Source organism: Artibeus jamaicensis, unplaced genomic scaffold (assembly GCF_021234435.1).
Source record: "Artibeus jamaicensis isolate MK-2021 breed Jamaican fruit bat unplaced genomic scaffold, CSHL_Jam_final contig_384, whole genome shotgun sequence".
Lineage (NCBI taxonomy): Eukaryota > Metazoa > Chordata > Mammalia > Chiroptera > Phyllostomidae > Artibeus > Artibeus jamaicensis.
This window is the reverse complement of record NW_026521810.1, coordinates 4,807,684-4,822,759: the sequence shown is the minus strand read 5'-3', so window position 1 is coordinate 4,822,759 and position 15,076 is coordinate 4,807,684.

The following is a 15,076-nucleotide window of genomic DNA, read 5'->3' as shown; positions in this document are numbered from 1 at the left end:
TAACATGCACAGTGTTTCCATTTTAAAACTCTTCTCAACACAGTGTTTTTAAATGGTGAGTGTGTTAATTTTTTAGTAGAATATAAAATTAGAGTTAAAAAGAAAATGTTTCAAGATTATATTTATATAATATATATTCAAAGATATCAATTATTTATATTTACACTCTATGTAAAAATTATAAGTACTCCAAAATTTAAATTATTCTTAAAGAAGCACTAAAAATATTTTCATAGTAACAAAATAATGCAATTTAAACTTCTTTAAAAATTAAGTTTCATCTCTGGAGTGCGTTGTTCTATGATTTTGTCTAAGCTATCCAAGCTTTCTTGACATGATACAAAGGGATCTAGGTTCTTATTTTTAATATTACAACAAGAACTGGGAATGTAATCATAATGATAAGGCAATTTTTGTTAGTTTATAAAATCCATTGCAAAGGTTAATTTTGTTGTGGCAGGTCTTCTTTTCTTTTCTTCCCCCCACCCCTGGGCTAACTTTCTGTTCACTGTTAAGCTTAAAATTAAACATGTAAAGCTTTTCCTTAAAAAAAAATTGTGGTCTTAATTTGAGGCTGGTTATTGGTAGTGATGGGGTTTCTTTTTAATTTTTAGTTTTCCCCAAGTCTGTTAAATTTCACTGTTCTTGTACTTCTGAACTAGTAAATCTGGCACTTGATCTAGGTCCAAACATAGTTTCATTGTAAATAAAAAGTCGTCTTGTATGAGGATGTTCACTTCACAGCTTGAGCAGTGTAATTTTTATACAGGTTTTGGCAATCAATAAAAAAGCCAGGGGAGGAATGATTTATCTTGTTGGTTTCAGAGACTGTCACTGAGAGAAATTGTAAAAGATCAATTTACACAACCTGGTGTGAGAATGTTATTGATATAACACGGTTGATCAGTTTCTGGTTGTCTCTGCGAAGGCCCTGTGGAGGAAGCACAGACCTGTGATAGGCCTGCTCTCCAAGGTTGAATAGCTCTCCACGCTATATAAAATGGACACAGAACCAATGGCAGGTGGCCAGGTGGGGGCGGGAGGTTCCTGGAGGGGAGGACCTGGCATTGGCTGCCTTTGATTACTTCTTTAAGTGTGTCCTGTTTCTTCCTCCTCCTCCTCCTTTTTCTCTCTCTCTGTCCCTTTCAAGCTCTCTCTCTCTTTTAAAAACATTTCCTCTCCTACTGCGAGAACTGTTCACTTGGAGACTCCCTGTCTTAATTACAAAGAGCCCTTTTAGCCATAGGTCACAAGACTTGGCTGTCTTGACAGGAAATAAGGAAAAAGCTATCTTCCTGGAAAAAAAATTCAAACTTCCACTTCTCAAATTAGTTAAATGAAGCTTATCAACAGTTAGGAGTTGAGTCTTTGACAGTTGGCTAATTGCAGCTGGTACATTAAGTATGTTTTAACCAGAGCTGTTTGGCATGAAAGTAGTAAATAAATAAATAAAGCTTGGGCACTTCCAGTGAAAGGCAAAGTGCCATACCAGTGAAAGAAATTAAAAAGTTTTATCTTTTAATTAAAATTTAAAAAATTATTTTGTCTTACTGTAAATACATCAATACAAAATGGAGGTCTAGGCTTTTAACATTTTAATTAATATTATTTATGAACATTAACATAAATGACATTGAAATGACATTGAAACTACATCTGTCATCTCTTTGTCTCTCTGTTCTCCCTTCAAACTTTCCTCTGCCTATATTTTTATATTAAATAAACTATGGAAATATACCTACTAAGTATCTGGTTTCAAGTCTGAGTACACCATTCTCAAATGCAGAACTTTTCAAATGAAGGTAAATCTTAGTTGAATTAGTTTACTTTCTGATTTATAATTCTTTAATATTATTACAGAAGACAGAACATCAGTTACAGTAAAATAAAGAACAATAACAAAAAACAACCACTGCAGTGGTTTTCTTATTGAGTGTTATAATAAAGTGAGCAGATGAAAAACAACCACAATTTAGAAAAATGTAATAGTGCTTCTGTGTATTTAATTTATTATTTGCAATAAAAGGTAACATCAGAATGATAACTATAATGTGGCCTGAATTACAGGAATATAAAAGAATAAAAAGTCTAAGAAGACAAATTATTATGCATTTACAGCTTAAGACTATTAGCTATAATTTTAATAATATTCTCTCATGCTATTTGCTTTTTAACAGATTCCATATTTCCTTATTTCTGTATCTGTTTATATGTGTATATACATACATATACACATATGTCTTCTATGTAGAGTCTGTCTTTGCTTTTTTCATTTATTTTAAACACACCGTTTACTTGGGAAATGGAGAAATGTTATGCTTTCTGAACACTTATTTAAAAGGTAAGAATCAACTAGTTCTATGCATTCTATTAGATGAGATTTTAATTGCTATATGTCCAATTAGTATTTATTTGCTTTTGTTTACAGAAGAGTGAGTAAATGTGATTTTCTTTTCATATTCCTGTGTATTAGAATTCCCTAATATACTCTCATTGTCTTTTCATTAGCTAAAATTAGCCTTCAAATCTCCTACCACATTCATTATAAACAGAACACAAACAAAAGCCTGCTCACAAAATATGCTTTCCCTTCATCCCCTTTTCCCCACCTCCAGGCTCTTTAATGGCAGGTAGATATTCCTATCTCAATGTCAATGATATCTATAACATGGCCTCTAACAATTTTGCCACCTATTTTCTTTTCTGGGCTATAACTAAATCAGCACTCATATTATGTAGTTGGTAAGAACTCTACAGGGGGAGCAATGCTCCCCTCCAGATTAGAAAAATAGCTAGTCAGTTTCTTCACATCTGGAAAAGACAAGCTTGCTCATGTATTCAACCATGGCTTTTTTTCTAATGCAGTTTTTGTTCCTGCCAAGCTGCTGATGGCTGTAGGCCCTGCAATGGTCTAGTACTGACTGTTCTCTGCCCTGGTCCTCCTCCCACCTCTGCCCTCATAACCAGATCAACTCCTTCCCAGCAGGCATCCTACAGATCCAAGTTAAAATGCAATTTCCTGCTTTTGATAAGTAGACACTATCCAGCCAGAACAAGACAGAACACTCTGACACAATTGCCTAGGGGGGAGGCAACTCCCACCCTGCAAATCTCCCTTCATTTAAGCCAAGCAGGAAATGCAATTTCTGATCTCTATTCCTGTATTTTTCACCAGACTCTCCAGAACATTGACAAGGTCTGTACACGCAAATCATTTAGGAAGCTAAGGCCAAGATCCAAGTCATGGGGATATTATAGACAATCCTGCCCACCCTATTAATTCAAACATTATGAATACGTTCAATCTTGAATAGGCAAATGACGTAGACACTTAGTTTAGCAGCTCCAAAAATATAGTATATTCATACCAGAGAAAATTGTCTACCAAAGTGTGTCTTATCTTGGGAGGGTGTCAAATATCTAGAAATGTGTATGTGTATCTAGAAATTTGACTTTTGCCAAATTACTTTCTGTAGGAGCTGTCCAGCCACTTTCTATCTACTGAAGACAAAAGTTGTATTCAATAATCATTAGCAATATGAGGTATAACCCCCAAAACAGAATTTATTTATAAAAATTGTGTATTCTTATACATTTAAACTTCAGTCACCTCCAAAGTACTCTCCACTTAATGCAGTACACCTATCAAGATTTTTTTCCGCTGCTCAGAACAGTTTTTGAACTTGTCGCTTTTGATGTCTTTTAGTGTTTCTGCTGTTTTTTTTAACATCTTCTCCATCAACAAAATGTTTACCTTTGAGAACTTTTATTTACCTGGGGAAACAAAAAAGAAGTCACTTGGCCAAGATCAGATGAATAGAGAGCATGGGGCATGGTGGTTATGCCATGTTTGGTCAAAAGCTGCTGAACATAGCATGGTGTGGGCAGGTATGCTCATAAATCACCCATCATGAAATGGGAAAACGAATTAAAGGAGTCTTCAAAAAACTTTCACTGAAGCCGAATGCAGCCTCTCACAACAATGTCAGCTGGTACACTGATACAGATGGGTTTCTAGAACAATCACTTATTAGGGGAAGCCTGTACCACAAGGGTCCCACCCTCCAGAAGATAATTCCAGGTTTTTTTGCCCCCCCATTTGCTCCCCCCTGCTTTTGTTGACATTCCTAAAGGAGATATAGTTATTTATAAAGCTTCCTAGGGTATACATTAGTCAGCTAAGGGAGCTAAGTAATTATGGAAGGTAGCTAAGTAATTAATCAAACAACATGTTTTCTGTACATGCAAAGTGCCCTGGGTGCCCTTAAAGGAGTTTCAGAAGAAGGAAAGACATGGACTCTCATCTGAACAAACTTATGAATTGGTTGGAAATTAATTGTTCTCAGTGATAAAGAGTAAATATGAAATTGGATTGGAATGACTAGGTGTTTTCCAGGGGAATAGGACATCAATAAAATTTGGGCTTATAAGAAAAGTTTTCCAAGATAGAAATGATTTGGCTTGAAGGAAAGAAGAATAAAGATGAGAGGTCAAAAAAAGAGCAGGAGACATGGTGTGGAGACACAAATGAATTCATCATGTCTAGACTCCATGTTATCTACTGGGTAGTGATGGGAACAGTTGGGAAGATAGGAGGCCAGGTTATGAAGAGTCTTGATAGGTAAATAAGATGTTAAATAAACATCTACTGATCAAGAATATGAGCTTATATCCAAGGGTATAATGTGAATCGATGAGTGCTTCTGGATAGTAGCATGACTTAATGAGAGAGACCTTTTCAAGATATTGCTTAGACATTATTGGTCTTACTGTTTGATGGTGTGCATGTGTTGGAGTAGGGGTGGGAGACAAAAGCAGCAACTGTGGAATACACTGCAGTTATACAGGTGAGAGGTGAACATGAACTACAATGACAGGTTCCTTTCTTTTAACTACAAAGCAAGGGTTGGATTTTAGCAACTTCAGAGACCAAACAAGTAAATAAATAAAAATAAAGCCTGCTACTCATAAGGTGGTCAATACAGTATTGATGACAGCCTAATGTCATTGGACTAATAATTGGAGGTAAAGAATGAATCTGAGACAGCATCAGGTTTGGAAACAAGGATCATGGTTGTACTACTGGAAGAGATAGACTTCCAGTCAGGAAGACAGACTTCCTCATTTGATTGGGAAAGATCTGGGGTGTGTATTGGGAAGAAATTTTAACTATTTCAAGTTAAATATCCCATAGGAAGTTATACATAGACTGAACCTTGGTTGAAAGAATAGAACTGGTGAATCACACGTGGAGACACGAAGATTTTGTATTAACTGATAAATCCAACAATCCTATATCTACATACTTCTACTCTGGGTTTGAAGAGGAATGAGATGCATTTACTCACATACTTTTTTTAGATTGAATATATTGCAGGGACATTAAATAAAATTATATAAGCTTTAGGTGCACATATAATACATCTTGTGTAAATTGTATTATGTGTTCACCACCCCAGGTCAAGTCTTCTTCCACCACCATTCATCCCTGCTTTACTCTACTCTACCTCTCCCACCTCCCTTCTCGTCTGGTAATCAACATACTGATGCCTGTATCTATGAGTTTTTGTTTGCTTGTTTGGTTGGTTGCTTAATCCCTTTACCTTTTCTGCCCATCTCTCCAATCCTCTTCTCCTCCGATAGCTGTCAGTCTGTTCTCTGTATCTATGAGTCTGTTTCTATTTTGTTTTTTAGCTTATTTTTTTCATTAGGTTCCATATGTAAGTGAAGTCACATGGTCTCCGCCTTTCTCTGACTGACTTATTTCACTTAGTGTAATGTTCTCCAGGTCCATTCACATTGTATTATAGATTTCTTTCTTTCTTTTACAGCCAAGTAGCATACCATTATGTAAATGTACTACAACTTATTTAGCCACTCATGTACTGGTTGGCACTTGGGCTCACATACTTTTAATTTTTAGTTGTAAAAGTGTGCATGCAGATTAAAGTAGCATAGAAATAGCATAGCGATATAATGTAAAGTAAATAAAATGAAATCTTCTTGGACTGAACCATGTTTTCTTATATTTTTGAAAGTAAAGGACTCATTTTGTTTTAGCATTTTTTTTGGATAGACTGTAAAGATATGTGCATAGAGAAACATGAAAAATGGAACCATTGAACAAAGTTCCACATAATGGAAGCTCTCCACACTGATTCATGTTTTACAACCAGCAGTTTGTGAACATAGAAAAAATCTTTTGAGGGAAAAAAGAGTTGTTGAGTGAGTGATTGATGTGATAAAAGCAGGACTCAGGGTCAAATGATCAGGCAACAAATTTCAAGCATGTAACTGGGCACCCGGGTGTTCATCAAAGGCTGGCTTGTTTAGGAGAGCTATGAAGATTTTTCTCGAATAGTACCTTTGACTTGATCTTTGACAGAATTAGCTATAGAAAAGACAAATTATTTATGTAACAAACATCTTAATGACAATAACTCCTACATTTGTCAGCTGAATTATGAAATTATTTTCTGATCATATAAAAAATTTTACTTTTCTGGGATGGGAAAAATAGACAAAAAACTGTACTTGAAAAATAACTAAATAAAAAAAAGAATCAATTTAAAAAATGATCAACTAATACTAATTATAAAATAAGTTAAAAATAAAATTATTCTTTAACAATCATGTACATGAAATATAATTACATATTTATAAGTATTATTAGAATAAAAATATAATATTAAAATAAAAAAATTTTACTTTTATTTCAAACTGACACCACTCAAGACACATATAAATGATGTTGGTAGAGCAACACTGAGAAATGAGCACAAATCAATGATAAAATTTCACTTTGAAACCCTTTAAAAAACAAATGCATAGGTATGATCTGGTCTTGGGTGACAGAACTTTAAAGTATTTGTGAAATAATGCTAGGAAAGGTAAGGTTGTGATGAGCATGCTCTACAGGACATAGGTACACAAATGAAGAAAAAAAGAAAAGAAAAATATATTCTGGATTGCCCTGGCAGGTGGCTCAGCTGGTTGGAGTATCATTCCACATACCAGAAGGTTGTGGGTTCAGAGTACATACCTAGGTTGTGGGCTTGGTCCTGGGAGCATATGGGAGATGACCCATCATTGTTTCTCCCTTATTGTACCACAGAATTTGTTTGGGGCTCATTTAAAATTCTATGGCACAGTGGATGAGGACATTCAGCCTGCTGAGATGAATTGAAAACACTTTCATATGACTAAACCTAAAGGGTATTTTAAGTGTGAAAAACTAATTCACATGACTATCCTAAAAATCTTTGTAATCAAAAACAAAATTACATGAAACCAAAATATATTTCCATCCCCAGAGAGTTACAAATAAATTTGTTCAATCGGATTAATAGAATAAGCTATTCATGCTTAATAAGGATTTAATAAATTGGGAATAGGAAAAATGTACCAAACATAGGGAGGACTTAATAGAAATCAACACCTTTGAACTTCTAGAGATATCTTCTTTAGAATCAAGAAGAAGACAGAAGCCTTCTTATACTGCTAGGTCTATACAAGGCAATGTGACAGATGTAACAGGAAAGAATAGAGAGTAAGGAGCAAAAATATTAAATAGGACTTATTTTGAGCACACTTATTGGCCGGAACATAGACATTTGCTCATATTTGTTTTTTTGACTTTTGTGATGAGATATCAGTTAGCGGCTCTGGTCTTTCTTTTTAAAAAATTGTAGTAAATATAGTTAACATAAAATTTACCATTTTAATCATGTATAAGTGTACAGTTTTGTGGTATTAAGTATGTTTTCATTGTTGAATAACCATCACCACCGTCCATCTCCAGAACCATTTCATCTTCCCAAACTAAAACTCTATACCCATTAAACAGTAACTCTCTATGTCCCTCCACCAACCCCTGGTAAGCATCATTTTACTTTCTGACTCTATAAATTTGACTAGCTTAGGGACCTCATATAAGTGGGATAATATACTATTTGTCCTTTTTTATTTAACTTATTTCACTTAGCATAATGACTTTAAGTTTCATCCATGTTGTATATGTTTCAGAATTTTCTTACTTACTCCGAATAATATTCCATTGTAGGCATATACCCCATATCGTTTATTCCCTCATCTGTCAATAGACAGTTGGGTTGCATCTACTTTTTGGCTACTGTAAATAATGCTTCCATGAACACTGATGTTCAACTATCTGGTTTCAATTCTTTTGGGCCCAGAAGTAGAATTCCTGGATTTTATGCAATTCTATGGTTAATTTTTTTGAAAACCACCATAGTGTTTTCACAGTGGCTTCACCATTTTACATTTCCACCAGTAGTACACAAAGTTTCCAATTTCTTCAGATCCTCAATAACATTTATTTTCTGTTTTAAAAATTTTGGGGGTGGATAACAGTCACCTTAATCATTGTGGGCTCTGGTTTTTCAGAATCGTCTTTCCATGTGAACTGGGGCACACACCATTTAGTTTTAGCCAACTGGTTCCTACAGATAAAATTCTAAATATATGATGAAAAAGCATAAACATGGGATAATGAATACAAAGCATGGTCACTGGCTTTTTCAAGAGAGCAGAATGCGATCATGTAGCCATTATGCCATCATGAACTTGTGCACGAAGACAGTGAGCTATGCAAAGGATTGTTCCAGCTTTGAGACCCAAATGCACTAGTGTGTTACAGTCTTGTTGAGTTTTAGAATTTCTTGGAGTAGCTCTTTTAAGTTCAGGGACATAGGGATATTTACTTTTATGGATGGTCCCATTGCCTGGTACTTGGTGAACTTTCCTTCCTTCAAACACTGAGATATGTACTCCCCCACGTTTTTTCTGCTATTTCTTTTCTCTCTTCTCAAATTCTCTATATTTGTCACAGGAGAAACAAACAATTTGCTTCTTCTTTACATACATATTTTTTGTGTGTGTCATTTCATGCCAATTCCTTATACTCTTTCAGTCAGGTGGCTTCACAATTAATCTTAAGGATGAACTCATTGTCAAAGGCCACTTTTATTTTACCATATCAAGATAAGAAATCTTTTTCCATCTACTGCAGTCTCCATTTATGTCTTTATTCAGAAACTCAGAATCCAGCCACCATGACAGTACAGTGCCTGGTACCTGTGGAATTAAAGAAGCTACCTGGAAGAGGATATGCTAGCCCAAAAAGTGTTTGAGAGGAGACAGAAGAAGAGGATAGAGTCTAATGGGCATGGAACTGTGGGAAACAAAGACGTTTTGGATGTGGGGTCACCAGCAGGAGAGCTTTCATGAACAATATCAGAACCTTTTATTTTTGGAGTAGGTGATGTGTGACTTGGAAGGGAACACTACTTGATTCTGATGTTAAATGAGGTCGTTTCCCAACAACAGCTTGTAATCATCTACTGAGCCAAAAGGGAAAATTGGGTTTCTAAGGAACATAATGAAGTTCAGATAAAATCCTTTGCCTTCACAAGCTGAAATTGTAATAAAATAATGTCCAAATGCAATTGAGGCTGTGGTAGGTATACATGGGTAGTTAAAATGTAATTTTAATGTACATTCTTGAGACACATAATTTATAAAGTACCCACAAAAATCAACTTACTTGAGCTATGTAATTTGAGCACATGTCTTAGGTAAATATAACAATAAAGATAATTTTTTTACTTTAGTATTTTCATCATAAAGAAAAAACTTTAAAATATGTATTCATGATATTGGCAATAATGTTATATAGTGTAAACATTTTGTGTTATTTGTGAATTGTTTCCAACATGGTAAGCCATGTTGAAAATTATTTACTCACCTCTGCTATTATTATGGAAGAGGAATCACCAATAAAATTATTTATTTAATAAGTGTCTTTGAAAAAAGTTTAAGTAAGAAAATGTTTAAGTAGTATCTTTCTATTTTATCTATGAAACTTCAGACGAATTGAACTGAATATGGCTCTGAAGTATCTTACATAAATATAAAATGCCAATTCTCTGTTCTTTTATTTTAATGGCATGAATATTTAAACCTTTTTTTTTGTAAAGAGGAGAAAGAAAGGGTTAGAAAGAGTTTAAGGATGGAAGGTAGTCAGAAGGGCTACAGAAAAAAACCCTATCACTTCCAATTGGTCTTAATATTTAAAATCTCTAAAATTTTCTTGTGCATTATGAAAAGCTAAAAATTTATCTTTTTCCATTTTCCTAAAGGAGGTTGACCCAAATCCATCAGCAGCAGTTGAAAAATTTCTCTAAGCTTTATCAAATGGCCGCTATGGAGCTCAGCTGAAAATTAAAAGCTCCCCTGACCAGAGGGAATATATGTGACTTTAATAACTGAAATGTGTTTTTACTTTCTATTACAGAGGTCAAAAGGTTTCTAAACAAACCAAATTTATCAATTATTTAGAACTGATTTCTTCTGAAGTGGTATTTCTGAGATATTATTTGGTGGATAAATTCAATGTTCTAGAGGCAACAGCAGCATTTTATTCATAACAAATTTCTACTAAACTGAATTTGCTGGGGCAACTTAATTTCCACTATTGTATTTGAACTGTGGAAATATCAACTGAAGTGTTATAGTGCCTAACTATTGGGCTTTTCAAAGTAGAATCCCACATAAGCATGCTTATTCAGTTCCTCCACCCACTGTTTTCTGTTCATTGCTGAAGAAATGAACTGATTTCTCTATCCAGTGGAGAAGAAATATCTTTTTGTGCATATATATTTCTGTATTTCTAATCTCCTATGAAACATTCTTCAAAACTGCAGAGACACCTTTAAAGTTAAAAACAGTATCTTCAACTACATTGCCATCCTAGCAACCAAACAAAATGAGATTACTGTCAAGATCTTGATTAAATATATTTTTTAAATGAAGGAGACATAGATTTGCATGCCCACGTGTGTGCGCCAACAAACACACACACGTGTGTGTGTGTGTGTTTGGAGTAGGTCAGGGTCTCTTCTTAAACATGCTCCTGGAATCTTGATGGACCACTTGACTTGGTTTAGAGCTCTGTGTTAAAGAATTCAATAACAGTTTATAGAGCAACTGCTCTTGATTCTTAACACAGTGCATAGCCCATGTAAATATTATGTTTATTATATACTAACTAAACATATATTGGGTTTCTGCCTAAAGTCTGCCATTTGGTGTATGCAGAAAACATTATAGAACAGTTCATAAATTCATTTGAAGCTGTGTTAAATGAAAGCAGCCATCCAGAAGCTGAAATTTTTTCATCTTTAAAATAGCAGCCTTTCCAGCTCAAAAGCAGTAGGTTTATTTATGCTGGTGAGTGCAATACGCCAAAGAATCAAGGAACTATGCTGTATATTCTATTTTAATGAAAGCAAATTTTATTAAGACAAAAGTGGTATTTTCCTTATTAGTATGAGCTATTATTATTATTATTATTGTTATTTTATTATTGTACGTTCAGAGAGGGGCAAAAAAAGGTCTTCCTTCTCAGATACATATTAGCCTGTTCAAGATGGAAATAACAGCAATTAGGTGTTCCAGATGTCTGCTGATAAAGAAAAATGAAAAATGAAGGCAGAAAAGAGGAATGTGGTAAGCACAGGCAAGCCATTTTACCTCTCAGGAACTGGATAGTTTTGGGGGTTGGTCAGAGGCTAGATGTCTTTCACTGCTGAATGGCTGGCTGACATCCAACCAGAACTCATACAGACCCCAAAGGCTACTCTCCATCCTTGTGTGGGAATGGTCTGTGGAGGTGAGGTGGCAGTCTCAGGTTAAATACACAGAGGGATAGCATCTCTATCAGAGCTGCTGACTATGTGAGGACTCACTGGGGGCTTTGAACTCTCACCTGTACACTTCATTCCTGGGATGGGCTCATGGCCATATTTGGTTGAATTCAGCTCCAAATATAACATTTGTAATTTTCACTAGTTCACTGAGTTGACAGTTTCAGCCTTGCAGAAATAGAAGACTAGTGCTCTATACAACCATTACCATTTTTATTATGCCTTTCATTGTAAGCAAAGCCTGGAAACTGTCACTACACAAAAAAGGGAGTTGGATTGTCTTGGTAACAACTTCATGGGGATACTGGGATTGGAAATGTTTTTATCAAATTCATTAACCAACATTTCTTTGCTCCAGGAATGCAGAGGTTTTGTCTGTTTTGTTCACTGAAATATATTAAGCTCCTGGGACAGTGGCTGGCACACAGTATAAGCACAATAAAGATCTGTTGACTGAAGGGACCAGTCAATTAATAGTCCGAACAGTAATTTTTAAACATCAAATCTCAGAGCATTGCTTTTCCCAAGTGTTCACCACTGCAATGGAAATTTAAGGCTTTTGGTTTACCACTGTGAATAGTTGTGCCTTTACTTCCTGCCCATATACAGAAACTTGACCCTCTGCAGACAGATTCTGTTATGACACTGCTTCAATAAAAAATTCTCTTGAGTATCTGGTCAACATTTGGTAAATTCTCCTTTGTAATCAATCCAGGGTAGCAATGAGATTTCAGTTTTCTGGGTGCTAACTTTTTAGGAATTGATATTTGCAACTGTTCAGTTATGGAACTTGGGGTCACATGGTGGTGCTTGCTTATGAGATTACAGCAATTCGGTCCATAAAGATATTCACTCCAACCCAGAGGTTCCAGAATTTTTCTTCTTTCCCTGATAGTCTTTCCACACATTTTTGAATGCCTTGGTTACAATAAAATTCTTCTCAAGAATTTAGATTTCAGGTCCTCGATAAGATAATTAGTGAACAAGGAACTTTCAAACCCAGAAGGATTGTCCAGGGTCTGAATCTAGATTTTCTTAAAATGTCACATGACCCTGGGACCCTTCTCTTTCCAATCTGAGGGTCTGCAGTGCCTATACTGTACAGATGTTTGATTTTTGAGATGTGAACAAAGACCATGAATGTAATGATTTTTTCATCCTAAACTATTCTTGCACCTGTGCTTGATAATTATTTGCAGATTATGGGCCCTGTCAGTGCTTTGAAAATCTCAGTAGAAGGATAAGGTGTCTGATCAACATCTATCTTTTTTTCTGTTTAGCAGGAAAAGCTACAATCCCAAACAAGAATGAGCAGGGATTAAAGACCGACCTTGGTTCCTAAACTTGCCAGTAAGGCTTTGATATTGAACATGAGATTGGAGGAGAAACATAAGGGGAAAGTGCAGCTGCTAGGTAGGATTCTGCCGGGTCCTTCCCGTTCCCCACTCAGTCTGTCCTGGAGAGAAGGAAGAGTTAGAGGTTGTTTTGAATAATGTTACCTATTCAGACAGTGGCAGCTATAGGTTCATCTTGTGAGCACTGGCACCTCTAATTTAAATCCCCCCATATCTTCCTGCTTCTATACCCTGTACTTCTTTAGAATTGTCAACCATACTCTGATATAATGCTTAAATGGAAGTAGAAACTAAAAACTACAAGATTTTCTAAGTTATTGCCTGATTCTTCAACTAGTTCTTATTTTCAGTCTTGATTCTAGATAGGGAGAGAATAGCCAAATAAGGCTTTGGCTAAGGCATGTCATTTGCCAAGTTAGAAAAAAATGAAACTACACATGGATTAATTTTTAACAAATGTGACAATAATAGGACATGGCACTCTGTAAAAACAAGATTGAGATAGTAGCTTTTGGAATGATTATAATTATTTTTATTATTGTTAATATAATTTTCCATTTAAAGAACAATTTACCTAAGTACAGAGGGAGTAGGTCAATAAACTGTGGCCAGTTGGGCTTTAATAATCATCTTTAGTTGTTAAATAAATAAATAAGTAACCAATTAGCATTCTATGTCCCAACATGAATAACACATACTCCCCACCACACCCCTCACACACACACATGCACACACACACCCTGCTACTGCCATAACAAATGTATTGTCTTGCTATTATATTGAAGAGGTTCACAGAAATATGCAGAACCCAGGAATGTGTAAAGTGCTAATAGAACAGCCTCTGCCATATGAATTATTTCTCCCTAGTTCTCAGAACCATTTTACAAATCCAGTATTTAATATTTGTAAGGTAGGAAATAGGTCTAATTCCTATTGGTTTGTGAAAGTTGCTCAGTGAATATTTTAGTGTATTTGGATTCAGTTTTCTATTGATAAATGTTTTACCCAATTGTCATAATTATCTTAACATAGAGACAAGTAGATACTAGATTAATCCAAATGTTTTTAGAGACAAGCTGATAACTTTTGGAGAGAAGTGTTGATTTTATTTGCAACACAGAACTAGTAAGACTTACTAGTTCCTAGTTTTAGTTTTCTAAGACTTACATGGAAGGAACAATATGTACTTGTCTTTCCACACAAATTTCAGTCATAACCCTATGTCATTTTCTGTTTTGTACTTTCTTAAAAAAAGGAAGTTATGAGATAGTGTAACTTTATTTTTCATTATTACCAGTTATTAACACCCCTGGTTAAAACCACCCCTGGTTAAGTTATGACTAAATTTTTGTGTCTCCCCAATTGATATGTTGAAACCTAAGCCTCATTGTGATAGAGGTGGGCCCTTGGGAGGTTATTAGATCATGAAGATGGAGCCTTCATGATGAAATTAGTGCCTTTTAAAAGATATGAGAGAGATGGTCTCTTTCCCCAACATGTGAGGATACAATGAGAAGGCAACTGTCTGCAAATTAGGAAGAGTACCTAACCAGGAACCGAATCTGCTGATACCTCAGGCTTTCCTAGAACTGTGAGAAATAACTGTTTTTGTTTAAACCACTCAGTCTCTCATATTTTGTTCTAGCAGCCTGAACTTAGTAAGACATTGGATAACTGTTAAGTGGGTAGAACAGCTTCACAGAAGACCATAACTTATACTCAATATGTGGCCAACCTGAAGGTCACCCTCATGAAGTCATTTAAAATGAGTGAATTCTCCTTAGTCCATTATATCTGGAAAACATCCCATTATGAGATTATCACAGTCTTGTTCACTGTCTGGTCCTGAGAACACAGTAGGTGTCAGGTGCTCAAGACCTCTGTGTAGGTGGTCAAGTGTTCACTACCTGCTTCTGCTGCCAACATTCCCATCCCACCTCAGCAATCCCAAGAAGGAGCTGCTGTTGGTTGATGTTATTGCAAATGCTATTTTTC